Source organism: Canis lupus, chromosome 22, assembly GCF_011100685.1.
Source record: "Canis lupus familiaris isolate Mischka breed German Shepherd chromosome 22, alternate assembly UU_Cfam_GSD_1.0, whole genome shotgun sequence".
NCBI lineage: Eukaryota > Metazoa > Chordata > Mammalia > Carnivora > Canidae > Canis > Canis lupus.
In genome coordinates, this window is record NC_049243.1 from 6,065,508 (window position 1) to 6,093,144 (window position 27,637).

Below are 27,637 nucleotides of genomic sequence, written 5' to 3' on the forward strand. Positions count from 1 at the left end.
ATTCTTACCCGACAGCCTCCCACGTACCCCCTGCATGGGATTTTTAAAACGCCTATTTAACTAGAGGTTAGAAAATGGGAGGAGATAATTCATTACCTGAGGGTAGTTGGGCAATCGCCTCAAGAGTCTCTAGCATTGACTTGAACTTAGTATCTTTAGGTCGGGGAAGGGAGCAGCCGGGGACAGTTGACTTGGACATCCTGTATTATTGCTTGGTACCACGGGCAATTAATTACCTGGCCTATTTTGTGGAGTATGCTGGATGGAGGCAGGAAGAAACATGTTCACATGATCCAGAGAGATAGGCCCACCGGCAACTTTATTAGATTGCATACAATTTTATGAGCTTGTCATAGGCTTGTGCAATACCCATGTCTGCCTATACCCTGATAATGACTGATACCTTTTAAGAGATAGAACACCACAGATGTTTGATTATATTTCACCCATAATTTGTGGTCCACATGACTTCATTGTATATGAGCTGATTTATAAGCTGTAAAGCATAATGCAAATGAGAAGTGGTATTTATTATTTGTATTCTTTCTGGTATTTGGCTGAGTTCCAGGGAGGTTTCTGTATCTGAGGAAGGATTTCAGAGGAGACAAAGAGAACAGAGAGCAAAATCTCAGAACTTATATAATCACCAGAGCAGTTTTAGAGTTTTGGAGACTTGGTATTTATAAATAATGGCCCTCCTGACTGTGCTTTTTGAAGTCAAAATTTGGACCTAGATAAATTGGACAAATATCTCAATAGAGGGCACTAGTCCATGTATTGTTGCTGTTTCAAAATGGCAGGGACTGACTTCAACTATGTCAGTATCTGAAAGTCTAATAATACACATTTTCTTTTCAATCTCCATTTATTTTAATTGAATGGAATTCTTTTAGAATCTGGTACCAGGGATCCCTGGGTGGCGCAGCGGTTTGGCGCCTGCCTTTGGCCCAGGGCGCGGTCCTGGAGACCCGGGATCGAGTCCCACGTCGGGCTCCCGGTGCATGGAGCCTGCTTCTGCCTGTGTCTCTGCCTCTCTCTCTCTCTCTCTCACTGTGTGCCTATCATAAATAAATAAAAGTTTAAAAAAATTAAAAAAAAAAAAAAAGAATCTGGTACCAGAAATTGGACAAAAGCTCATGCCACATCAGACTTCGCTGGTGGATAATGGTAATATAATAGTATAATAATATTAAATAATATTAAATAAATTATAATCAGACATCAATCTGGATCTAGGTAATGGGCATTGTTATAACAGGGTGCCGTTCTATCAGCCTTTATCCTACCTATCAGTTTATTTTGCCATTTGGATTATGGGAAAGGGCCTATTTCATTATTATTGTCTTATGACTTTTACTGTGATAGTTGCCATAAGTGAGAATTGAGTTGAATCAGTAGCTGGGGATCCCTGGGTGGCGCAGCGGTTTGGCGCCTGCCTTTGGCCCAGGGCGCGATCCTGGAGATCCAGGATCGAATCCCACGTCGGGCTCCTGGTGCATGGGGCCTGCTTCTCCCTCTGCCTGTGTCTCTGCCTCTTTCTCTCTCTCTCTCTGTGTGACTATCATAAATAAATAAATAAAAATTAAAAAAAAAAAGATGAATCAGTAGCTGGATTATATACACATAATATATGATATGCTTAAAATATATATGCTAAATATTATGTATATAATAATATAAAAATAAATAAATAATTACTTCTCAAACAGAGCTGGAAAATTTCTTTCCCCTAAACATAGAGGATGCACACACTTCTGAAATGCCTTTGCTGTGTTTCTAAATTTAACAAGAAGAGGGCCTGAGGAGAGAAAGATTCCCCCTCAAGTTAAGTTACCAGTAACTGCCCTGACTGGTGGACTGGAATTGCCTTCCGCTCTCCTAAGGCAAAGGTCATGAACCATCAGAGCCATTCATTTACTCTATACCACTCTGGGTGTGGCACTGTTCCAGGCCCTGGACAGTCTTGGAAGAAGGACACAGTCACCGCTGTTTATGTTAACACCGTACGATAAGGACAAGTGCCTGGAAACAAGTAAATGGCCCGTGAACATTTCAGCAAGAAGGGGAACTGGAACCTTCTGGGAGGCCTGTCATCGGGTGATTTCCAAGTGGTTTTGAGTGTGAAGGAGAGCTCTTGCTCATGCAGGGTAGGAGGGATGGTTCCAGCAGAACAAAGGCAGGAGTCCATGTTGCTGAGCCTTAGGTGAGGGATCGGTCTGCAAAGCAGAAGGAAGGAGTGAGAAGTAACTGGCTTATGTGTCTTGGCCTGAAGAGGTGCTTTGAAACTGCTGGAGATACTAACCCTCTTGGGCATCAGAGACTGTGACACCCTGCAGCAGCCTGCCTGGAAAACAGCCCAGGCTCTACAATAAGACACCCAGGAAGGCAGCCTGCTGCGGGTCAGGCTTGCAGGACGTGTGACTGACTGCTATCTCTAGCAACAATCCAGGAAGCTGAACACTAACCTCTGTCACAATCAGCCCCAAATGGCCGGGACTTGATTCATAAGTGACAGCTTCCCTATTTTATCTCCTTTTCCAGCTAAGGATAAATCAGAGAAAGCTAAATATGTACCCCCTACCCAGTCACATAGGATGAGCCTCTTCTAGTGAGCCTGACTCCAGCTGACCCGTGGCAACAGCCTCCAATCAGGGCACTCCCGCAGCCTTCCCTCTGTGTCACTATAAAACATTCCCAGTCCTCTGCCTACCTTGGAATCTCTGCCAAAATGCTAGTGACAACGCCTGACAACCTTCCTCCAGCAAGCTCTGAACAAATAGCCTTTGCTTTTCTCCTTCGGTTGCTCTTACCTTGGCTTCCACAGGAGGGCTGCTGCTGCTGCTTTGGCCTCACCTGCTGCATAGCTTCCCCCCTTGCGTTTCTGTCTCTACTTCAACAAGCATCGTTTGTCCTTTGCTTGGCATCTGACCCAGAGAAATAACAGAAAAAGATAGATTAACAGCAATGTCGGTGGGAGTCTGCTTTTTAAGGGTCACTAGGAAATGCTGTTGAGGGTCTCCTTTTGGGTAGGGCGGCAAGAGCATGGGCTCCAACGGAACAGGCACTAGGACACGGTGCCTCTCTGATGTGGCCTGGATAGCTTTTTAATTTTAAAGGATGGGTAAGGAGAAATTCAACTCCTCTTGGGTCAGTAATCAGTAGTTGACTTACCCTGTACTTAGTAGTACATCCCAGGCCTCTTTATAAAAGTTTTATTATCCTAAGAGTGGCTCCAAAGAAAGATCTCGTGGTTCAGCAGAGTCTAATGGTTAGGCACTATCGGCGGCATGGAAGTTAATTATACGTTCTACTGAGTGCCCCCTCTGAAAATCACATTTGCTTCAAGATTTGGGGCAATACTTACTTAGCCTGCTTTCTCATCTGCTGAGTCTCAGCCCTAGATGCCTAAAGGCAGTACAGGAAAATCATATCGTTTTGTTCTTGAGTTTCTTTTTTTTCCTTTTTTTTTTTTTTTATATATATCTCTGCTATGTGCATTGCCAGAAGTCCTCATTCCAGCCTCGGATGTTTGGGTAGAAGAAACCCTTACATCTCCTTTCCTCGTGCCTTACTGTCACATCAGGTGTTTGACACGCCATGGGTGCAAAACCAAGTAGGATGATGATGTTGACAAATGAAGTGGGGAGGAGGGCTCCCTGTGGAAGCCCCACCTCCTCGGCTTACATGCGAAGCTTCCTCGACTACCTCATCTTAACTTTTTGGAGCTGTCTTCCCCGGGAACCTTAGTTCCAGGGACACCGGCCGTGCGCAAGTGTGTCCTGCATGTATTTGCTTCCAGCATCTTGCTCATGTTACATTCTTCATGCTCTCTCCCCACTACCCGCACCTGCCCAAAGGTTCCTTATTTATTTTTTTTAATATTTTATTTATTTATTCAGGAGAGACACAGAGAGAAGAGAAACAGACAGAGACACAGGCAGAAGGAGAAGCAGGCTCCATGCAGGGAGCCCGATGTGGGACTTGATCCTGGGTCTCCAGGACCACGCCCTGGGCCTAAAGCAGCACTAAACCCCTGAGCAACCTGGGCTGCCCCGAAAGGTTCCTTATTTTTAAAAGCCCAGCTCAGATTCTATGTACTTTTTGACACTTTTGTGATTGCCTTTTCCAGAAGTGACCTTTTAACTCTTAATTCTCATGGTGGTTATTGTCCGAACCGCTCAAAGCGCCCTTCCGTGCACTCATCTGTGCAACTGTCTTCATTTGTGCATTCGCCCAATTTACTGAATGCCCACTAAATTCTCAGTTTTGCTCAAGGCGGGGATATATCAGTGATCAAAACCACAGAAGTGTTTGTACCCTGGGAGGAAAGGCAATGAACAAGATAAATAAAGAAATACATAAAACACATAGTGTATCAAGTGCCAGTAGGTCTTCATGAGAAAATGTAAAGCAGGAAAAGGCAGGTTACTGAAATTTATGATAGGGTGGACGGAGAAGGTCTCACTGAGAAGATCATTTCTACCGGAGAGAGGGGGGTCACGAAGCAAGTTATGAAGATATTCCCCTGCTACAGAAAGCGCTTTCCTCCCTGCACAAGTGCAAAGGTCCTGAGGCTGCAGCATATCTGGAGGATGTGAAGATGACAAAAGAGTAGCATGGCTGGAGCTAAATGCTTTTGGCTGATGGGAGGGGATAATTAATGGGAGGGGACGGTTGCCATGGAGGGGTTTGTCGGTCATTGTTGGGATTTTGACTTCTGTGTGCAATGGGGAAGCCACTGGAGGGTTGTGGAAAGAGAAGTGACATGATCTGATTTGTTTTAAAAGAAGCCCTCAGGGGCGCTGGGGTGGCTCAGTCCATTAAGCCTCCTTTCAGCTCAGGGTCATGATCTCAGGGTCATAAGACTAAGGCCTGCGTGGAGCCCCACATTGGGTTCTCGCTTGTGGGGGAGTGTGCTGGAGATCCTCCCCACCTCCATCAGGCTCCACCTTTCAAAAAAATAAATAAATCTTTAAAAGCAGCCCTGAGGCTGCAGTGTTGAGACAAGTCTGTGGGATGGGGAACTTGTGGGCCGAAGCAGGAGTGAGACTATCCCAGTGGTCTACATGACAGATGTTGGAGGCTTGGGCCAGAGGAATGGGGAGAGGTGATCAGATTCTGGATATGGTTTCATGATGGAGCCAACAGGATTTCCCAAGGGATCAGCTGGAGAAAAAGAGACAAAGAGAGAGAATGGAATCAAGGGTGATTCTAGGAGTTTCGGCCAGAGCAACTGGGAGCATGTTGCTGCCATTAACGGAAATGGGAAAGACAGCAGAAGGTTGCGGGGAGTGGGGGTGGCGGATGCTCACCAGCTCAGTTTCTAAACCTGTTCAGTTGGAGGTGCTCATCCGTCACCCGTGTGCAGAGGTCAAGCAGGTCAGCAGGTCGTGGCCTCGGAAGGGCAGGAGGTCTCATGCCTTGTGAATCTTCGTGCTTAGGTTGGTGGCTGCATGAGTCGACCAACCAACAGTGAGCAATGATTCTGAGTAGAGGTTAGGGGAGAAGGTTCTGAGATTTCTCATCCTGAGAGAGGAAAAACATTTTTTGTGAAGGTGGTAAAACCTGAAAATGGGAAGATGATGAGCGAGAAGGCAACCCAGGAGTCATCTTTGTGCCCGTGTCAGCATCTGCGAAGTCTTAGGCCATGAAATACTTATTTTCATTGGTTTAAGAAGAGCCCATAGCATCTTTACTCTCCCCTGAAGATGCCATCGGGGCTCAGGATGTAAGTCATCATTATTGCTGAAGGCGTCACCGTCATTAGTATCGCCGGTGGCAGCCCCCTATGCACTACGTATAATAGGAGAGTCGGTTTGATATTAAAGAGTTCAGATGCTGGAATTCTTGAATTCGCGCTCCTTTCGGCAGCACATATCCTAAAACTGGAATTCTTGAACTCTGCTTCTTCCCTTTATACGTTGTAAGACTTTAAGCAAATCACTTGACCTTCCTGTGTTTGTTTTCTAATCTGTAAAATGGGTGTAATATTAATCGCAGTGAGTCGTCGTGAGAATTCAATTGTTCCTATACTAAAGTGTTTAGAATTATGTGGCACGTAGTCGCTCCTCTATGTGATGGGTATTATTTTTATATCCAGCACCACCGATATACTGGGTGCCACGATGAACACTGGATTTGACATCATTCCTGGCTGTGGATCTACTGATGGTAATTGAGACAGATTATCTCACAGGGAAAAGGGAAAATGAGCTTAGGAAGCTCACTCAAGGCAGAACTGCTGGTGGGAAGCTCAGAAAGGAACCAGAAAGAGTTCTAAGCTCCCACACAACTCGATGTCCACCTAGCACTTAAGTGGCAAAGTAAAGGTCTAAGCGAAGGCCTCAGAGGGCCGTACTTTCTACTTTCAATATCTGGGCGGCTGCCCCACATGGAACAGGAAGCTACCAAGGCCGGCCACGTTTTCTCAATGCCAGGCCTTGGGGCACCTGGACTCGCACCACTCTGGAGGGTGGTTCTCCAGAAAGAGGAGAAGAGCTCTGTCTCTCTGTCCCAGGGCTGGTCCCTGGCAGGAGCCAACAGACAGGCGGGTATGAGGACGGTCTGCCAAAGCTCTGCCTGTCTTCTGTGAGCAAAGTGGATGAAAGGAAGGCATTAGGGAAGAAATGAGAGCATCCGTGAGGTGGGGAAGGGTATTAGCAGAACAGCCACGTGGTTTCCATCCTGCCTGAAACGATGGCTCCCTGAGACCCGGAGTTGCCTTGCCACCTCTGTGCTGTGTCGGAACCAAGACTATGCCCCTGGGACTCATTGACTGGCTCCCGAATGGATAAGTGAATCAAGTCAGCAACCACTGATATGTCAGGACATGTCAGGAAAGATATGCTGTGCAGATGTTTTTGCCTGACCCAAGAAGAATAGGTTCCTCCTGTTATGTGTTGATTTAAGGGGAAGAAGTCACCTTTACATAAGGAAGGTCTCCCCCGCCCCAAAAAAACAAAGTTATTTTAGGAGACTGATTCATTCGATAAATGGTTCCATGGGCCAAGGCCTGTGCTAGAAAGCTGGGAATACAACAGGATAAGGACCAGACTCAGCCATCAGGAGTTTGCGGGCCACCAGCCCCAGGGTTCGTGGCGTGCGTGTGCGGAACAGCACTAGCCTGTTTTCAGGAGTTCAAGGGTATTGGCCCTGAGTCACGGGATGAGTAGGAGTCGCTAGATTTGGGGTAAGGTGAAGGGCAGAGTGAGAGAACCTAAACCAGCCCCGAGGAAACTCCGTCATCCCAGTGGCCTCCTGAGCTCAGATCCAGTTTTAGAAACTGAACCCAGTGTTAGGCCATGAAGATGAACTCACCCCAACTGGTCAGCAGGGGCAGGTGCTGTTACCCAAAAGAGCTTCGAGGTTGACTTCGTGCCCTAGGCTGGGACCGTGCTGGTCAGATCGCTCCCTGGGAGAGTGGGGTTTAATTGGCGCCCTTAGAAAGGGTATGTCCCGAGCCCACTGAAATGGAAACCGTCCTGACGCCTGCATGACTGGCAGGCAGGGACCCGAATCGCACCCAGCACTTTGGCTAATAGAGATGCCCGGCGAGTACAATATGTTTGGGGCTTTTTCCCAGTATCAAATGAGGCCGGGGAGAGGCGGCCTTAGACGCATGGGAACAGGAATAGCTGTTCCTTGTGTCAACAAGGAGGCTTTTTAGTGTGTGCGGAACTAAAGAAATGCAGCTCGCTTACTGGTCTGGCTAAACTTCAAAAATTTGTGTGTGTGTTTTTTTCTTCCTCCCAGGAACATTTTGTTCACGCTGGTGGTTAAAAGGGGGCAGCTTTCACATAGAAGTACGGCAGGAAGTATTTAAGTTGGTTAAAAGGAAGGACTATTTGGTAGAATGATTGAGTGCAGGACTGGGTTCCCAGGGGGATTATGGAGTCCAATTTTTATTCATGGACTTTCCTAGTAAATAACTCAAGTAGTAAGGGTGGCAAGGCATTTTAGTGTACTTCACCACTTTTTAAAGGCCTGCGCTTTGGGATTCAGAGGAAACGGGAGTGACTTGTGACCAGGAGGGTCCAAGGCGGATTCGTTGGGGTGAAATGTCCTTGGAGTTGTGGTCAGATGTGGAAAGAAGAGTGGGGAGGGCAGTACACAGACAGGTGGAGCGAAGGGACCAGGCGGGAAAGCATGTGGGACCAGTAGGGTGATCTGGAAAGTGGTCTCTGAAGAGGGGCACGGGAGGATTAGCGGGTATGGGAGGGCTGGATTATGGAGAGTGTGGAAGGCTTGGCCAGGGAATTTAGATCTTACGTGTCATCCTAAAATTGTCAGGAGGCAATAATTAAGCAAGAGTGTTTATTTGGGATCAAAGAATTGCAATTTAGGGTACACAGACTTGGGTGGCAAACCAAAGAGTGTCCTACTAGGGAGCAAAAGTCAGGGGTTTTTAAAGCAAAAATGGAATGCTTGTATATGTATATATATATTTTTAAGATTTCATGCATTTGAAAGTGTGAGCATGAGTTGGAGGCAGGGAGGGAGGGTCAGAAGGAGAGGGTCCCAGGGAAGAGGAGGAGCAGACTCCCCACTGAGCCTGACACAGGGCCCCAGGACCCTGGGATCACGACCTGAGCTGAAGGCAGATGCTTAATGGACTGAGCCACCCACGGGCCCTGCCCATATACATGGCTTACAAAGAAATTTTTTTAAATTTTTATTTATTTATTTATTTTTTACGAAGAATTTTTTATTGGTATTGGTGGCAGAAAGCTAGTCTTAACGGAATAGAATTGGTTGCTGAGTCTGTCACTAAGTGAACCTCCTTACGGTAGCAGGTACTGGGGCTCAGTCCTTAGAATATTTGCACTTTGGCCCAGTTCAAAAGTGTGTGTGGTTCCACGTGCATAGGCCCCGCCTCCTTAATGGCCTTGACATAAGTGACCCCCATTTCATTTCACCTTTCACATCCTCCACAGGCAACTACAAGCCATTTTTTTTCAGGTTTTTGAGCAGGAAAGGGAAATGATGGACATCGTGCTTTAGGGATCATGGTCTTTTAGAGACTTACAGTGTTAGGGAACTCACAGTCATGTTGTTCAGTGTCTCTCACAGTCTGGTGGCATCCGAATCATCACAGGGGGCGGTGCTTGTTAAAATTCAGACTGCCAGGCCCTGCTCCCAGAAGTTCTGATTTGGAACCTGCAGTTAAACTGCCACTGCCGATCCTGGTACCACTGGAGAAGGAGCCACCCCGGGGGAACACTGCTGGCCTCCTGGGAGCTACTGTCCAAGGGCCCCAAGCACGGAAGCCGCAGGTGAAGCCACAGAGAGCCACTGAGAAAGAGAGTCGCCCCTAGAACCCATTCAGGCCCGGGCAGCAGGACAGCCACCTCGGTCATCACCAGGCCAGCGGGAAGTGGCAGGTCCCCTGTTCTCTCGCTCTCCCTACACTGTGATCTTGGGGGGCCTTGGGACTCTCAGAAGGAAGAGGGCCAAAGGAAGTGACATGAGAAGTGGCTGGCACCCTGTTCCCTCCACAGTGGACGGGGCCCAGTGCGGTGGCGTAAATATTGAACCAGCGCACCGCTGTTCTTTAGCCGCACACCGGCTCCCAAGGTAAAAAGCCCTGCCCTTGGAGCATTTGCCGCCTCCTATGGTGTCACAGGTCCCAGCATGGCCACCTCGGGCTGCAGGCTACCAGTGGGATGTCACTGAGCGCAGGGCGGGAAGCCCACAGGTGGCCCTGCTGAGCTGAGAGGGGCCCAGTGCTCCCAGCCTGAAATCATGCTTACGCTGGGCTGGAGGGACAGAACTCTCTAGAAGGAAGACTGAGTTGCTGGAAAGCCTGTGTCCTGCAACCTTGCTTTATTATCTGAAGTGACCTCAGGGCTTTCCGTGACTGCCCACATTTCCCCCCAGTGGCGAGGGGAAAGACTGAGCAGATTTTAGCTCGGGGCCGGGAGGAAACACCAATCGAGTGGCATTCTCGTTCTATGTGAAGGTGGTGTCCGTGCAGTGTACGGGTTACCTCGGTGACTTTTAAAAACTTGCAAATGACTTTTTGAAAAAGACTGTCATCCAACGGCCACGCAGGACCTGAAAGGTCACACGGGAAACCTCGGCCCTTGGTGGAGAACCGCGGGGTGTTAAGGAAGGCCTTCCGCCCACGATGAGGTTTGTTTTGCAGCCTTTGGTGTCCTCAGATGTCCCCCCCACCCCCCCAAGGACGACCAGTGTCTTTCACTGATTACAAACCCCAGCGTCCGAAACTGCTCAAAGGCGCAAGGAGGGCACAGGCGGGTGTCCCAGGTGCCCTGCAGGGCCAGGGCGCCGGCGCCAGGTGCCCATCAAGCTCCCGGGAGGACGGAAGCGCGGGGGCAGGGAGCCCGCACCCCAAGGGCTCTGTGGACCCGCCCAGCCCCGACGGGACGGGACGGGACGCCGCCGAGGGCCGCCCTGCTCCCCGCCAGGTGCTCCGCCGACCCGGGGGCTTCCGCGGGCTCCTCGGCCGGATGCGCAGACCACAGTCGCCTGCTTCGGCGGCGCGAGTCCTGCCTTTGCCGTTGGGTCCCCAAGACCCCGGGATGCTCCGGGCTTCCAGGCGGCCGCGGCTGGCCCCGGAGACGCAGCGGGAACCTGCCCGGGCCCCCGGGGTGGGGGTGAGGCCGGGCTCCGGGCCGCGCCCCGAGGTGACCCCGCGGGCTGGAGACGCAGCGGGAACCTGCCCGGGCCCCCGGGGTGGGGGGAGGCCGGGCTCCGGGCCGCGCCCCGAGGTGACCCCGCGGGCTGGAGACGCAGCGGGAACCTGCCCGGGCCCCCGGGGTGGGGGTGAGGCCGGGCTCCGGGCCGCGCCCCGAGGTGACCCCGCGGGCTGGAGACGCAGCGGGAACCTGCCCGGGCCCCCGGGGTGGGGGTGAGGCCGGGCTCCGGGCTCCGGGGCGCCCCCGCGGTGGCCTCGGCTGCGGCGGGGGACGACGGCCGCGCGGCTCCGCCGGCTTCTCCCCGAGTCGGCCTCACAGCCCGGCCCGCGCGCTCTGCGGGGTCCCCCGGAGCCCGGACGCCGATCCTCCGATCGCGGGGGGCGGGCAGACGCGGCGTCCAGAACCGAGCCGCGGAGCGCTCCGGGAGGACGCGAGGGGCGGGCGGGGAGCGGAAGGGGTTACGGCGGCCTCGGGCTCCCGCAGGCGCAGAAGCGGGTCTGACGCCGGCCGCCCTGCGAGGCGGGCGGGCGGAAGCCGCGGCGAGCGACTCAATTTACCTCCGTCGGCCGCCTCGCTCGTCGTCTCCCACATGGTCTAGCGGTTAGGATTCCTGGTTTTCACCCAGGCGGCCCGGGTTCGACTCCCGGTGTGGGAACGCCAAGCCTTTTAGGAAAAAAACAAGCAAACCCTAAACCCAATTTACGCCCTCCTCCCCCAAAAGAAGGCTTTTTTTAAAAAAAATTTATTTTTATGTTTTATTTTTACTTATTTTTAAAGAAAAACCGATCTCTGAATTTCAGAGCAGCAGGGAAGCCTGGGCCTCGAAGGGCCGCGGGGCCTCCCTCCCCAGAGCCGCGCCGGCCGGTGGGGAGAAAGGCAGCTTTTTAAAAATTTTTATTTATTTTATTTTATTTTATTTTATTTTATTATTTTATTTTATTTTTATTTTATCTTATTTTATTTTATTTTTTATTTTTCATTTTTATTATTTTTATTTTATTTTATTTTTTATTTTATTTTATTTTATTTATTTTTTAATTTATTTTAATTTCTTAAGAAAAAGGCAGCTTTTGAAACGGGGGAGGGGATTAAACCGCAGCGAAGACAACGGGCCGCGCGCGGTGCTCACACACGTTGCGCTGGTGGGACGGCTCCCTGCTCCGTGGGTCCGGAGCCAATGGCCGCGAAGGGCTCTTCTTTGGGAAAAAAAAAAAAAAAAAAGCAGAAAAGACGCATCTGGGGATGGGGACGTGCGGAGGCTCTCGGGCTGCGCGAGGCCGGGCGGTCAGGGCAGCGGGTCGGCGCAGGTGCAGCGCTCGCCCCCGGAAGAGCCTCCCTAACGGGTTAGGGACGCGGGGCGGGGGGCGGGGAGGTCACTGCGGAGCCGCCGCTGACCCGCTGCATCCCACACGCCGAGTCTAAGCCTCGCAGAACTCCCGATCCGCTGAACTAGAACCAGGAGTCCCGTCGCCAGGCGCCTTCCAGCTGTTGCCCCAGAAGTGCTTCCCCTGCGGCGCAAGGTTTAGGTCGCCGGCCTCCTGGGGCGCCCGCAGGCCACCCACCCTCCCTGGGTCTGGAAGCCTCACCCCCTTGCTCCCAGACTGCCACCAGCACCAAGAGAGCCTTGGAGCCCCAGTGACTCCGCGATCTGCTCTCCTTGTGAGGTCCCTTATGGGGATCCACCCTCAGGGGCGCAAGACCGAAAGCCACGGCCCCTCCCTCGTGAGACACTTAGGAGGCGAAAACAGACCTTTATTTCAAAATTCCTACTAAAAGGGCTGGGAGGAGAGATTTCACCCTGGGCCGGTGATGTGCGGCTATGGAAATCAAGTAGGACAGGACTGATAGGAAAATAAAAAGCCCAATCATCATCCTGCTAGGTAATGTCCATCGAGTGCTTGCTATGAACCAGGCTACATGCTTTACATACCTTTTTCGATTTAATCCTTATTTCGTTACTGGATAATGTTATTATGCCTCTATCAGCCAGGGGCCCGGTAGGAGACTGATGATAAATTCTTAGCAGAGAATTTAATAAAGGCACTTATTGCAGGTTTATTTAGAGTTTAGGGAAACAAAGGATAATGCTGGTAGTTCTCCCGGCTCCTGGGCCTAAATGGGTGGGGGGTGGGAGGGAGGGTTGCTGATGGAGAGGCCTGCCAGTGAGGAGTTGTGAGGCTTTTTTTGTTTGTTTCAAAATTTGCTTTTATCTAGTAAGTGAGTTCCATTCACATGAAGGCTGTCAAGTGTACTCATCCTATGAATAATTCATTCCCATAAACTAGATTTTGGGGCTCATGGATTTGACAAAAGCTTTCTTCAGATGCCTATGATAGTTGAGACTCAGAATGTAATAGGTACTCTTCTTTTTTTTTTCTAAAATGGGTTTATTTTAGAGAATGCAAGAGAGTTGGGGGCAGGGAGAGAGAGAGTCTCCAACAGACTCCCTGTTTGGGGATGGAGCCTGGTGCAGGGCTCCATCCCATGACCCTGAGGTCATGATCTGAGCCAAAATCAGGAATCAGCCGCTATCAACTAAGCCACCCAGCCTCCCCTATAGTAGGTACTTCTTAAGGACATGCTTAATAAAATGAAGGAGTTTGTGGGGGAGATGGTTGTTTGAGTTATATTCTGTGTTTTTAAAGCCTTGCATCTTTGCAAAACATTTTGCCATGATCTTCATTACTAATACTCATAATCGGTCTTTAGATTCAGTGACTGCTTGAGGTGCAAAGGTCCTTAGCAGTCATTTAACTGAGCGCCTGGTGTTAGTCATGAAGCACTGGATCTGGGATTTTATTCCTCTGATTTCTTGGTCTTGGACTTTAGATTTATCCGTAAAAAGGTGGAATCTCTGCATGGCATCCTGGTCAGACACCACTCTTTCCAAATCCTGGCTTCAGGGAAGGGCATTGGGTGCAGAAAAGATGAGTTTTTAAGTTTTGTTGTGTCTGGCTTTTGGTCAGTGTTCACAGAATGCCTGCATGAGCGCAGTCATAACAGATTTGGAGGTTTTAAAAAATTCGTCATATAAACATTTCTAGAAAGTGAGGATCTTTATTTGGGATATTTGCAGCAGCCACAGGTTCTCTGTACGCTTCCATTTTTGCATATGGTCAAAGTCTGAGGGCGTCTGCATGAAGGTTGCTGTATGTCCATCCACATGTAGACTTGCAGTCCTGTGGACAGGTACGTATGGCTCCTCAGAGGGAGATGCTGCACGCAGGAAATATCTTCAATGATCACAACACTAAAGCTTCATATTAATACAGGAAAGGGAAGGCAAACTCAGAATTTAACTCACCCACACTGTAAAGCTGCATAACTTGGAAAAACACTGAACACTTGGAAAATCACTGGAACAAATCATCAAAAAAATCAATTTGCAAACACCTAGAAGACCACAGGGTCCTCAGTAATCATCGCACATAGCTTTGTGGAAAACAAAGCTTATCGGATAAATCTAATTTCCTTCTGTCACAGAGTGACAGGCACGGTGGATGGGGGGGAGCAGCCGAGGTACCGTATCCCGATTTTAGATACCCGGGGATTTTGCCCTTTGTCGTGTACTCATGAAGAAAATGTAGGTAAGGCTATTGCCACCTGGCAGGGACACATCAAACCCAAGGTCAAGGCTGGGCTTCACCCAGGTGGGCAGCCTACACTCCATATGTGCAGAAGTGACCTCAACCTTTCCCAGGCCTCTGCTTGATTCCTTATTTTTAAAATGTCATTCAGGTGTTGTTTACGGACATCACTTCATCGGTTCCTCAGTTTCCTGGACTCTAGTTTGGGATTAATAATAGGACCGGCCTCACGGCATGGTGAAGATGAGATCAGAACGTGCATGTCAAGGGCTGGTCCCCGGGCGAGGCGGGTGGCCCCCGGTCGGCCTCACCGTTAGCACCAGCGTCCCCACTGCCAGCACGTTTGGCTCCTCTTTCTCCTCTACTCCCAGTCACAACCTACCCCGTCAGCTGCTCACGGGGTCCTGTGTCTGCCTTTACTCTGTGTCCCCTCTCCTGAAATGCTCTTGTGCCCTTTCTCCAAATATCTGCCTCTTACCCATCCTATCAGGCTTCCTTCCAATGTGGTGTCCTTCTCGGAGCTTCCCCCACCTTTCCAGCCACTGGGAAGCTCTTCGGACTCCCCGTTCGTGTCATGTGTACCCGTCTGCTGATGCTCATTCCTGTCTAACTTCAGGTCTTGACTCAGATGTCACTTCCTCCCAAGGTCTGCCTTGCGCCAGGGACAGGGGTCCTACTCGGCTCTGCACGTCTCTGTCTCCCCGCATCTACCGTGGCCCCACATGATGTGCTCCAAGGCCAGCGCCCTGCACCCAGTAAGTGCTTAATAAACATGTGCTGAGGGGCGGTGTGAGCCGGACAAGGACTGTATTGTCCTAAGGGACACCTTAGGCTCCAAGTTACAGAAAGCCACTGGAACTAGTTGGGGCCCAAGGGAATCACAGGCTTATATAACCCAACTGTGGGAAGTGGGGTAGTGTGGCTGGCCTCAAGAACAACCAGAACCAGTGCGCTCTCTCTCTCTCTCTCTCTCTCTGTGTGTGTGTGTATCACACGGTCAGATTTATTCTCATCCCCTGCAGGCCAGCTGCTTCCAAGGCATCTGGGCACTCCCAGCCCCAAATTCATTCTGCCCAGCTTCTCCAACCAAGAGGGAAGGCCTTTCCTAATTTCTGTTGCAAAGTTCCTGGGGAGGAATTCGGTGTTGCCTGGGTCCGATGCCCTCCTGGTGGTGGATGCTCCTGGGGTATTAGGGTTGGCAGCCCTCCTTAGAATCCCGCGGTGGAGAGGAAGGAGGAACGGACTAGAATCAAGCCGGATAAATCGTGGTGATGGTCGCCTCACTTTGTGAATGTACTAAAACCCTCTCAGCCGTAAAAGACGGAATTTTATGGTATGTGAATCCCATCTCAATAAAAAAAATAATAAAAAGTAAGCCAGAAATAAAATCCTGCTGGCAAAATAAACATTTTTTTATATTCTTTTTATTCAAGCCATTCATTTATTCAGTCAACATTTATAGTGTGTCTCTTATATGCCAGCAGTGGCCTAGATGATTTACAATTTAGTTGGGGAATCACACACACGCACACACACATCAGGTAAGAAGTTTGGATTGCATTGTCAATGTGCTGGGAAATCTCTGGAAGTTTAAGCATGGAGGGAGATCTACCCCAGGATGAGATTCCCTGGATTTGAGGGGCTTTGAGAATCTTCTGGCCTGGCCCTCTGTCTGGGGTCAGCAGCAAGCACACTTTTTTTGTAGGAAGAAGAGAATGTTTTAACAGGTCTCTCAAGATGGCCTCACAACCTCATCCTCAGAATGTGGCAACTTTGTCATAAGATAAGGTTTCCTTTTGGGCCAACCTAGATCACATTATACTTTTTTCAGCCCGTCTGCCCATAGTTAGCCAACCTGCGAAGTTGGAAGGCACAGTCGCTAAGCCCAAACTGCAAGCTTGAGGGGCTTGCCGGAACTACCCTCAGGTTTGATGCTGTCCCAGAAGGACCACAGGACTCCGTGAAAGCTGTAGTGCCATGGTTATGGTTTATTACAGGGAAAGGAGACAGAATGAAGTCACTCAAAGGAAGAGACACATGGGGCAAAGTCTGGGAGGGTTCCAAGTGCCAAACTTCCATCGCCTTCTCTCTCCACGGAATCAGGATGCATCACCCTCCCAGTGTTGGTGTGTGACAATAAGCATTGAATGTTGCCAACCAGAGAGGCTCATCTTAGTTTTGGTTGGGGCTTTATTTATTTATTTATTTATTTATTCACAAGAGACACACACAGAGAGGCGGAGACACAGGCAGAGGGAGAGCAGGCTCCCTGCGGGGAGCCGGAAGGCAGCTGCTCAACCCTAGGTGCCCCTAATTGGGGCTTTATTATGTAGGCATGATTGATGGATCACCCAAGTGGCTGAACTCAGTCTCTAGGCTTAATGATAACAAGTGACCCAGACTCTGAGTCACATGGTCTTTCGGACATGCCCAGCTACCCCCTAAAACTGTCAGGTGTGCCCAGCACCTGTCCTAAAGAAAGATACTCCTAGCAGATATGACATAGATTAAATCTTCCCAGACCCCTTTCCGGGCAAGTCCAAATCCTTTACTATCCATCCTTTTTCTTCCCCCTAACTTTCTCCTCATTAGAGACAGAGGAGAGAGGATTGGTTATTGTCACAAACTGCAAAACATTGATCAGTGCTCAGGACAGCAGCTCATGCCAGCTCGGGCTGCCCTCCCAGCTTCTCTCCAGACTTCCCGAGGGGAAGTTCCCAAAAGAGGGGTTGGGACAAACGGGGGGTGGAGGAGTAGCAGGTTTTCTCTGAGGCCCAAGCTCTTTGGCCAGCAGTCTCATGGCCCCGTGCTCGGATTTTAAGATGGAAACAGTGAGCCCTTGGGTGTGTCTGCTGCCGCCCCAGGGCCCCAGGTTAGTTTGGGGAATGTCACCTGCATTAGGATTGCCACCGGAAGCTCGAAAGCTAAAATCACAGAGTTGCAGGTGGAAAATGGAGGCTTTGTAAAGGGTTTGTCCAGTTCTGGCAGCATTTGAGAGTGGGCCTGGGGAGATCACCTTCTCCCTGCCCCCCACCCCAGTGGGCCTTGGCTCTGTTGGCCAACGTCTGCAGGACCTTCTCATTTGTATACACTTGGAGAGTCTATTTGCCAAGGGCAGTGACCCCCACCTCCCCGACCCCCCCTCGTTTATTTCTTGCCTCTGGGTGCTTCATGGCCTAGTGCTGTTTTCCATTCTAAGCTCTAATACAGACAAATTGGAAGTGGGGGAATGGAGAGGAGGGCAGGGGATTTGGTAAGCATCCCATGTGTTCATTGAGTGGAGGTGGAAACGCTGAACCTGACGGTTATCAGAAGCCGGAGTAATTTTCCATAACCTGTGCTTGTTAATGTCCTGATTGGGGTTAATGGATTCAAGGGAGGCAGAGAGAGTGGCGCAGGGGAGGGAAGGGAAGGGGGACTAATCAGAAGCTGGCAACAGCTCAGTGGTGGGGTGTGAAGGGAAGGGATGATTTGTTGACAACCCCAAGATGATAAGCATCCCCAGAGAGGCAGAGAAGTGGGGCAGAGAGAATGAGATTTGTCTCCTCTGACAAACCCGAGGCGCTGCTGGGACGTCTAAATGGAGCAACCTCCGAGCTCAGGAAATCGAGGCGGGGACACCTGTGAAAGCAGACACCTTGGGGGCAATTGTCATTTTCAGGCAGCTAGGAGGGGACCTCTGGGGTTTTCTCACCGAGCAGGGCCTGGCTGGTGCAGGGGGGCCGGTGGTAGAAAGGAAGGAGAGGGAGGAGCATGGGCTTGGGAAGGTGGGACAGGTTCTGTTGTGCGTGTGACCTGCCGTGACAGGCATCTCGGGGGCAGGCAGCGTGGATTTGACATTTCATGTGATGATTCCCTGGCAGATGGCAGCAAAGTGTCTCGGGGAAGGTGTGACTTTTTCTAATTTGTGCCAAGGTACTCTATGAGCTGGCAAAGGCTCTGGGCTACTTGTTAGGTTATTATTAATTAATTAATTAATTAATTAATTTTCTATTCGCCTTGCAAATTTTCCAGTCTTTTCTGATCTGGCTACATCATGTGACGAAGCGGTCAAAGCCCCTGTGCTGCTGACTATTTTGTAAACTGGGAACTTTCAGCTCGGCACACAGCTTCCCGCATGCGCTTGGTGTGGGATTGCGGGGCACCCTGGAAGGGTGAGTGGTACAAATGTCATGGGGCGCCGCTCAGCACGTACTACACAGCAAGAGCCCAGAACGTGTCCCCTTGCTTTCGCCTGCTAATCCTACTTCCAGAGACCAGTTTGAGGGAAGAGTTGGGGGAGAGCAAAGGCATAGATTTAAGAGCGAGGATAGATTTCGGAGCAAGGATATTTTTCCTTACGGCGTCACCTATCATTCAAAATGTGGGAAACGATGACATGATAAAAATAGGAGAATGAATGAACAAACCCATATGTCCTTATAATGGAATATCGTACAGCTGGTGTTATTTGCAGTCAAGGTTATTTTAGGACACAGAAGAAAGCAGGATCCCGCACTATATGTGTAGTGTGGGTCCAGCTTTGTATGTGATATTAAGATGTTTGTGTAAGTAAATGCACGCACATAAAAACTGGGAAGAAATACACTAAAAAGTTAACCGGTTATTTCTGGATGATAGAATTAGAAGTGATTTTGTCCCTTTACGCTTATCTTAATTTTCCAGCTTCTTTGAAATGAGTATATAAATGCTTTTATAGTCACAAGCCCTTTTTCCCTGAAAAAAATCCATACATCTGGGGAGTCAGTGTTTTGAGAGGTCCTTCTCGGGCTCTCAGCACAAGGAGACTTCAGAGCTGTGCAACCTCCTGTCAGCCTCTACTTGCTGTTCTTACCCTTCAGATTTGGGGTTCCAGTGGGGCAGGGAAGGGACAAGGCTCCAGGCCTGCTACACCGGCCCCCGGTGGGGTGTGAGGGTGGACAGTCCATCTTCTCATCCAGAAATGAAGCCTGGATGCTCTAGGCCGCACACAGGAAATGCCAGGTTAGTTGTATGTGAGATTCCTTTAGTAAACCAATTATTGGGGTACCTGGGGGGTCGGGGGTGGAGCGTCTGCCTTGGGCTGAGGCTGTGACCCTGGGGTCCCGGGATCGAGTCCCACATTGGGCTCCCTGCATGGGGCCTGCTTCTCCCTCTGCCTGTGTCTCTGCCTCTCTCTGGGTCTCTCATGAATAAATAAATAAAATCTTAACAAACAAAAAACCGTTAGAGTTAAAAAAAAAAAAACTAAACCCATTATTTGGTTTACTTCACCAAAGACTCTCCAGAGTTTACAAACTGTTTAAGCACACAACTCGGATCTCCATTAGATTTTCTTCATCCGGTAACTTCCTCCAGTCAGGGCGCTGCCTTTCCTTATTGCCCTGTTGCAAATGAAAACCAAAGTCGTTTTTTCCCTTTTAAAATTATTTTCAGGCTGAGTTTTGATCTATTACTCCTTAGCTGGATGTGGAAGACCCGGGGGAGAGTTATCAAAATGAATTTCTATTTGAGTTCTTCTTGGAGGCTTAGCAGAACCAACCGGTACTTTCACAAGCTGTTGAAGAGGCCAATGTCAGGTATTACAAATAAGACAATAAAAAGGGAAAACAGAACTCATTTCGTACCAGACTTGGCGATGATTAAAAAAAAAAAAAAGCCCATAATGAAAAACTTGGATGTTCAGAGAGAGCTCTCTACCTTTTCAACATGATCTTCTGAGGACATGCTATAAATAGACCCCTATGCAGATGCATTTATACATAGAAAATCATTCTGCTTCCAAGAAAGACCCCAAGCCTTCATAAATTTCCAGTCTCCTGTCCAATCACTCCTTTGCTCAGGTTGTGTCCTGGCCACAGGGCCAAGGGACTTCCAGGGAAGGGAGACCAAGGAAGTAAGGCTCCAGCCCTTCCGTCGGGTAAACGATGATGAAAATTTAAGTGTCTTGCAACTTCTGGTTGAGTCTGTAGCTTCTTCGAAATAAAAAGTTAAAAGAAGTTAAGTGAGAAGGATCAACGTAAGGAGCTGGGGGGTGGGGGTGGGGATGACGTAGGCTCAAGGCACGGCTTACAAGGCTGGGTGGTGACCCCGAGGGCAGGGCATGTGCTGGTGCGTGCAGGCCAGCGGGCTTGGAAGCCGAGCTAGAGCGCGAGCGCACGCGGAGACTCTGCAAGAGCAAAGCCAGGGTCCCACCTGCCTGCCAGGGAGCCGGGAAGCAACCCTCGCGTTTCCTTGAACACTTTTTGGGACACTTTTTGGGGTGGGGCGGGGGAAGGGCCGGTGCTCCAGGTGGTTGCGGGGGTTAGTCTTTTGGTTCTGCCCTCGCGGTCCTCGTCGGCTTGTGGACGACTCGGTGTCGATGCCTGTCCCCGGCGTTGCAGCTGATTCCGGGGGAGACACTCGAGGTCCTTGCCTCGCCACCCACTGCCCAACGCCCAGGGCCGAGCTGGGGGACGCCAGGGCAACGAGCCGTGGGGATGCTCCGAGGGATCAAGCGTGCGGCCAGAGGAAGGCTCTCTCTTACGTCGTGCCATGGGTTTGTTGGCCAGCTTCCGCCTGGGCCAGCGGCCACTGTCGAGTCAGATGACCTCAGCGACCAGATGTCCGGCAGAGGCCGGGCCCATGGGACGAGGCTGCGTCGCCGGCCGCCCGCCGGGGATGCTGACGCTGGGCCAGACGGCGTGCGGCAGGCCCCTGGGGCAGCCAGAGCCTTGAGAGGCCAGCATTCGGGGTCAGGCCACCTCGGCTGCTTCCCCGGCCTGCGGGGCCAGGGGCAGGGGGCACACAGCAGGTGCCTGTCCCTTCACCCAGGAACCCCAGCTCTCGCTCCCTCCCTGGCAAGCCCCCCCCGCCCCCGACATAGGGAGCTGGTTCGGGTTCCTAGTGATTCTACGAAGTTCTCTCTCTTGTGAGGGTGAAAACGGAGCAGCCTAAACATCTTCGGAGCCCTGGGATCTGCCACAAAGAGTCCCCCGGGGCACTCGTGACAAGACACAGGGCCCCACTTTCAGAATTTAGAGTAAATCTGGCCTCAAAGGTTTGGTCACGGTGACCGCTTCCACTTAGGGCCTGCTGGGGCTTCGGTGGGTCCCCGAATATTTTGAACTTCTTGGCCAGGCTGCCCCAGACCGCGTACCCTTTATCTTGGCCTCTGGAAGTGTAGACAAACGGAGGAATAAAGCTGGGCTGAGTCCAATAGCCCCGGGAGCACGGCTTCTGCGTAGACAGACGACTTGGAATCGATTCCTCCCATGGGCGACCTTAGGGGCGCATCCTGAATTTTCTTCAAAGCCTAGTTCTTCATCTCAAAAGCAACGGGGTTGGGGGGCGGGTGGCTCAGGGGTTTAGCGCCACCTTCAGCCCAGGTTGTGAGCCTGGGGACCCCGGGATCGAGTCCCACATCCGGCTCCCTGCATGGAGCCTGCTTCTCCCTCTGCCTATGTCTCTGCCTCTCTCGTGCTCTGTGTCTCTCATGAATAAATAAATAAAATCTTAAAAAAAAAAATTCAAAAGCAGTGCGTGCATGGTAAGGTCAATGTGAGGATGGCTGAACACACAGGCGGGGTGCCCCGGGGCCCCCCCAGGTTCTTAGCCTTCCCCCTCTCTCCACCTGCTTCTCTTGTCTCTAGAGCTATGATTTCTCCAAACTATTTTAACTGCTGGAACCTTAAAAAAAAAAAAATTTCCAACACCTGTGTAGGTTTGAAGCCCAGCATAGAGAACGGATGAAGGCCCCAAGCTGCCACCAAGGAAGCCCCTGCATTGTCCCCTCTTCTTCCCCTGGGCAGAAGCCTCCTGCAGATTTGAGGCCACAGCGCTGGCCTCTCTCGTTCGCTGGGAGACCCTGGGGCACGCGGGCACCATGGATTGCTGCCACCTGGGCTGCTCCCCACTTTCCACTGCTCCCACTCCTCCTGGGTCCGGGCAGCTGGAAGCTTCCCATGGAGGGCTCCGGTGTGTTTTGGATTTAAACGAAAGCACTTTGGGTCAGAGTTCTTTCCACCCTGGTGTTTTCTCTGATGAACTCCCCCCTCTCGGAGGGACAGGGACTAGCTGCCTGAGAGCCCGTGCCCAGCCCAGGGGTGAGTCCTTGCGAGTTGTTTTGTGCGCCTGTGTCAGCAATGGGGGGGAAGAACTTGGGTGCACGGCCCTTTGCTGGGGTTGGTGTGCACGTGGAGAAGACTGATAGAATTAGGCATGCTGGTGCAAGAAGGGGGTCAAAGGGTAAAATCACAGGACACTTAGCTGTGAACCAGGCTCTGGTGCCAACTGAGCAGTAGTAGGACCTGCTCCTGCCCTGGGTGCCTCTAGCTCTGGAGGTAGCCTCTGCCTGAGCTGTTCCTACAGGGGGACCCCGGGGTTGTGAGGGCTCCGGCAGGTGCACCCCCACCCCAGGCCCGTGACTTGCCCTATCTCTGCCTCCTTCTCTGGTTGGCCGCTGTTTCCTTTCCTGCAGGATCCTCTGGAGGCTCGTGAGAAGGGACACATTCGTCCCTCCCAGGGAGGAGGAATATTTGAGGGCTGGGAAGAGGGCTTCTCTTCCTTTCTGGGTCTCTGATTATAGATCGCTGGGTCTGGAGGATGAGGGCAGCCTGGAGTCCTGCCCTGAGCCGGGAGTTGGAATGTACAGTAGTGCTTTCAAGACCTTAGTCATCAGTAAACAGAGCTATTATGCTCCGTGTCTCATGTGCTCTCTCCTCTGCTGGGTCGCCTGTGGTTGCCATGGATATGGCTTTGTCTTCAGAGGCCTATAACCAAGGAGGATTTAAGTAAATCCTCGTGGGGCAGGTCAATATTTCCATACCCCACCCCACCTCACTGCACAGCCCCCAACCCACGCACCCAAAAGAAAGAGAGAGAAAGAAAAAGAGAAAATAAGGCCACACTTAAACAGCGCCAAGGAATCCTTAAACAGTTCTGCAATCATCACCAAAACAACAACAGAAACCCCAGGCTTTAATTGCCAGGACTTAAAGGGCGCACATTTTTAAAAAAAGTACTCAGAATCAGCAGGATGAGGTCCATTAGTGGCTCTGGCTGCAGCCAGCGCCAACGATGGTGTTTCCCGTTTGAGTGCTTTGGACAATATAAAGTTACATTTTTGTTTTCTCGACAGTGCTTAGTTTTCAGAATGCTTCTGGATCTGCCCCGTCTGAGATGTGTCACAGGCCCGCATATAAACGAACCTGTGTTTCCAGCAAACAGTGGTTGTTTCTGACATGGGGGACTCGGTGACATTTGGGCATGACCATGGAAGATGGGTAGATTGATTGGAGAGGGCTAAGAAAAGAAGACCTGGTCCCCTCCCGCGGGAACTGAGGGGCCCTGGTGTCTTTGTTTCAGGCACACTCTCCCAGGATCGCTCGGGAGTCACGGTGCTGTCATCTGGTAAAGCAGAGGTCGGAGGCTGAGAGCCGTGTGCGGCCACAGGGCCTCCCTGCTTTGGTTCTTTGCTCAAGGGCTGCCTTGTTTTGTGTGTGTGTGTGTGTGTGTGTGTGTGTGTGTGTGTTTTAAAGATGTATTTATTTATTTATTTGAGAGAAAGTGAGAGTGAGAGGGAGAGCAAGAGTGATAGGGAGAAGCAGACTCCCCGCTGAGCAGAGACAGGGGCCTCAGTCCTAGGCCCCTGGGGTCATGACCTGAGCCAAAGGCCGGCACTTAACCGACTGAGCCACCCAGGTGCCTGGGCTGCCTCCTTTTTCAATGGGATGCCCTTTGCATGCGTTCCTTTGTGTGTTTCCAGGGACCACACCGCCTTGGCCAGAGAGGCAGGCTGTGATCCCCTTGCCCGTCCCCCCAGGGAGGAGAACCCCGGCTGAGGTGCCCACAGTGTGGAAAGGGCTGCTTCCGTAGCAGTGTGCTGCCCCCCGCCCCCTTGGGAACAACCTGGGGTTTTGTCATCCATCCCACTGGCTTCCCTGCTCACTGTCCTTGGCAGCAAGACACTTCCAGTGAAGAAGCGGAGTCTGGCCTGCATCACCCGGTGACCTCTTGCACCGAAGTGTGTGTGTGGGGGGCGGGAAGTGATGTTAATGTCCCTCCCGTGGGCTTGAGCTTTCACGGGTTTGTACTTAGACTCTGGGTTCATCCATCGCCCCACCTTGCTTGTCCTCTGCAGCCCCCCAACCTCTGCCTGCAGTGTTACCTGGCAACCACTGGACCTTCCCAAGTGGAGGATTAGGCCTCTCTTGCTCTGACTCCAAGCGACCCGGGGCAAAACCCCCTGCGCTGTCGGGAACAGAGAGGGTGATAAGGCTGCTGCGGCTGGTTGCCATGGGTGGTGGCCTGTCTGGACAGGAAAGGAATCCTGCACACTTGAGCTGCCTCTGGAGGGCACTGCGACAGATGGCGTGGGCTGGCCTCCCCCGGGCTCCCATCCTGCCTCCAACTGCCCTGAAGGCTGGGGCAGTGTTCTAGAGCGGGGGGCCAGCAAACAGAGGCCCAGCTCCCTGGTTTGATGAGGTCTACTGGGAGGTGTGTCTGGGAGGCCTAAGACAACTTTGGGATAGGAGGAGGAGTCCCCAGATGGGCAGCTACTAGGTTGTCTAGGCCGCCCTATCAGGCTCTCAAGGAAATTCTGTTCCCTGAGGCTTCCATAAGGTTCTTCCAGGACTGTCACTGAATGGGTGAGATTTCATGGGCAAGCTGAAGGGTATGCTGATCCTTCCTCAGTATCAGGCTGAGAGACACAGTTTTGATCTGGATTAAAAGGAGGTTTCTGGTTTTCCAAGTTGGTAGAATGGAATGGAATGGAATGGGGGTGGGGGGCTTGGATTTGAGGGTGATTAAAGGACCCAGGAAAGTCATGAACCTTTAAATGACATCCTATCTGTACCATTACAAAAAAAAAAAAAAAAAATCACAAGAAAGAAAGGGAGGAAGCAGCCAACGCGGTGCAGAGGGAGAGCCACCATAGCTCAGATTTTAAATGAACGCAAACAAAAGATGGAAGGAGGGGCGCTAATGAGGGGTGTCACAAAGGAATAGCAGGAATCTGTATATTAGTGTCAGGAAAACTGAAGTCCAGAATATGCTAAGACTTGTGAAATAGCAGCTGACATGAGAATAATGCTCTGTAGTTTGCAGAGCATTTTCATGTAAATGATCACATGGATCCTCACAATAATCCCTCGGGTGGTGGGGGGTGGTGGGGGGTGGTGGGGGTGGGGGCAGTTATTATCCTCAGAGTGTGTGGGGACTTCTCAGAGGCAAAGCTGGGATTTGAGCCCAGATCGTCTTGGGCCGAATGCTGGGCCTTTCCACCACACCACATCACTTTGTTACATGGCTCAGAAGCATGTCTAGAGAAAGACGGGTGGGCCGTGACTCAGGAGACGGTGTCCTGCGGGCAGGTGATAGAGAGCAAAACTAGTTGCATCTGTATTTTCTTCAATTCATCACGAAGCAATACAATCTTCAAAAGCTAGAACAGGGATCCCTGGGTGGCTCAGTGGTTTGGCGCCTGCCTTCGGCCTGGGGCCTGGTCCTAGAGTCCTGGGATCGAGTTCTGCGGTGGGCTCCCTGCATGGGGCCTGCTTCTCCCTCTGCCTCTCTCTTTCTCTCTCTCTCTCATGAATGAATACATAAAATCTTAAAAAAAAAAAATAGAACACATTTCTTAAGATGAATGAGACCTTGAAGGAGAGCCGAGTTCTCCAAGCCCAGACCTGCTGTCATAAGACGGCTGCTTCCAGACGGAAGCTTCTCTTGCATGACACCTGCTCCAGATGGGACTTGCTCAGTCTCCGTGTTCCCCACTAGACTTAGTGTCCTGAAGGCAGGGCTACAGCCCCCCTGTCCCTCATGGTATCCCCTTTGGCTGCCCAGGTGATGAATGAATAGCCACAGACCTACTGGCAGTGATTTTTGGGAACTTCTGGAGAATGGGAGGTATGCCACAGGGAGAGGCTGACGTCATCATGATTTACCAAACAGGGACAAAGGTAGACCCTAGAGTCTACTTGCCAACGAGCTGACAGTCTCTAAAGCATTCATGTTGATTTCAATGATAAAACTGAGGCCCACGTATAGAGGGTGAGTCGCAGGTGCTCGTCTCCGTCATCCCAGAGGCCTGCTGGAAACTCCTGTTTTGGGGCAATCAAGGCTGAGAGTGAGCCATCGGGGCTGCAATGTCATAACTGCAGGAAGGAAAGGGTTTCAAGGCAAGAATCTTTTGCTTTAGACTCTAGGATCTGCTTTTATTTTTATTTATTTATTTTTAAAAGAGTTTATTTATTCATGAGAGACTCAGAGAGGGAGGCAGAGACATGCTCCTTGCGGAGAGCCCGATGCAGGACTCGATCCCAGGACCCCAGGATCATGCCCTGAGCCAAAGGCAGATGCTCAACCACTGAGCCACCCAGGCACCCCTCTAGGCTCTGCTTTTAGAATGAGTTGTTCTATGAAGCATTTAGGCTTAGAAACAGACTCTTTCCTTCCTGCTTGTGTAGAAGGTACATATTTTAGAGAAGGTGGGAGAGGATACCTGTAACACCAAAGCCGAGCGATGCTGTTGGTTCCTCGTACCTACCATCATGACCATCACTCAAGTGTGCACACGGGCAGGATGCTTTCTAGAGGACTTTGGGCTCCACTGAAGCCAGGTTTCCAGATATTTCTTAAGCTTCTCTCTTCTCAGGAAGAACCTTAGTTAAGAGTAAGAGTCTCATCTCTTTTCCTGACCTCCAGGCACATCTGTTCTGGAAGGACACACGTGTGAACTTTCATGGGGCTGGAAGGACCTTGACCTGAGTCCGTCTCATACCTTATCCTCTTCATTCATTTCACGGTAGCCATGGGGGGCTTCCCTGTACCCCTCAACACATCCAGGTGTTCCCACCCCGGAGGCCTGTCACCTGCTCTTCTCTCTTCCGGGGCCCCTTCCCTAGATTATCCCCAGCACTGGCTGGGTGTCGTTCAGGCCTCTCAGCTCAGAATCTCCTGCGAGAGGTCTGCCTGACCCATTAGCCTTGGACTTTCCTCATAGCGCTTTCATCACAATACAAAATTGTTTAATTCCTCTTCTCTCCCTCCTCCCACCTCTTCTCTTCTCTCTCTCTTCCTTGTGCTGCCTTTATTTCCTTCCTTGTCTCCCTCACTAAAACAGGAGCTCCACAAGGTAGCCCTTTACCTGTCTTGCTCCAGGTATCTCAGTGCCCGGGTTGGTACCTGAACAGGTGCTCAGTATGCATTTGTTGTGTGAATCCGGTGACTCACTCTACCTTTTTCCTTGGCTGCTTCCATTGAGAACACTTGCAGACACTCTGACCACCTATTTTCAATGAAGGCTAAATGAAGGAAGGGAAATGGGGATCATTTGTAAGAACTTTGGTATCCATAAACAGCCTTAATGTTTGCGGGGTCTCTGATAACCTGAAAACAATCCACGGTGACAGGCTCCGATCACCGGTT

At 50.9% G+C, this 27,637-nt stretch overlaps 2 long non-coding RNA genes and 2 other non-coding genes across 8 annotated transcripts; 3 read left to right on the top strand and 1 right to left on the bottom strand.

The window, feature by feature from the left end:
• Positions 1-292: 292 nt before the first annotated feature.
• Positions 293-9,184, bottom strand: LOC111091815. Of its 4 annotated transcripts, none has more exons than XR_005376247.1 (4): positions 9,026-9,184; positions 2,811-2,924; positions 2,076-2,216; positions 293-1,058 (listed from the first exon to the last, which is right to left on the bottom strand). It is a non-coding gene; the product is annotated as an uncharacterized LOC111091815 (long non-coding RNA). The 4 variants fall into 4 exon arrangements; XR_005376245.1 differs by lacking the exon at positions 293-1,058 and adding an exon at positions 5,313-5,526 and having other exon boundaries at positions 1,709-2,216; positions 9,043-9,184; XR_005376246.1 differs by lacking the exon at positions 293-1,058 and adding an exon at positions 5,313-5,526 and having other exon boundaries at positions 1,709-2,216.
• LOC119865181 lies at positions 9,159-15,633 on the top strand. 2 transcript variants are annotated; one of them, XR_005376241.1, is made up of 3 exons: positions 9,159-10,131; positions 14,862-15,000; positions 15,268-15,633. It is a non-coding gene; the product is annotated as an uncharacterized LOC119865181 (long non-coding RNA). The 2 variants fall into 2 exon arrangements; XR_005376242.1 differs by having other exon boundaries at positions 14,892-15,000.
• Positions 11,242-11,313, top strand: TRNAE-UUC. Its single transcript has one exon. It is a non-coding gene; the product is annotated as a tRNA-Glu (tRNA).
• On the top strand, positions 13,328-13,452 carry MIR8814 (microRNA mir-8814). Its single transcript, NR_128754.1, has one exon. It is a non-coding gene; the product is annotated as a microRNA mir-8814 (primary transcript).
• Positions 15,634-27,637: the final 12,004 nt, after the last annotated feature.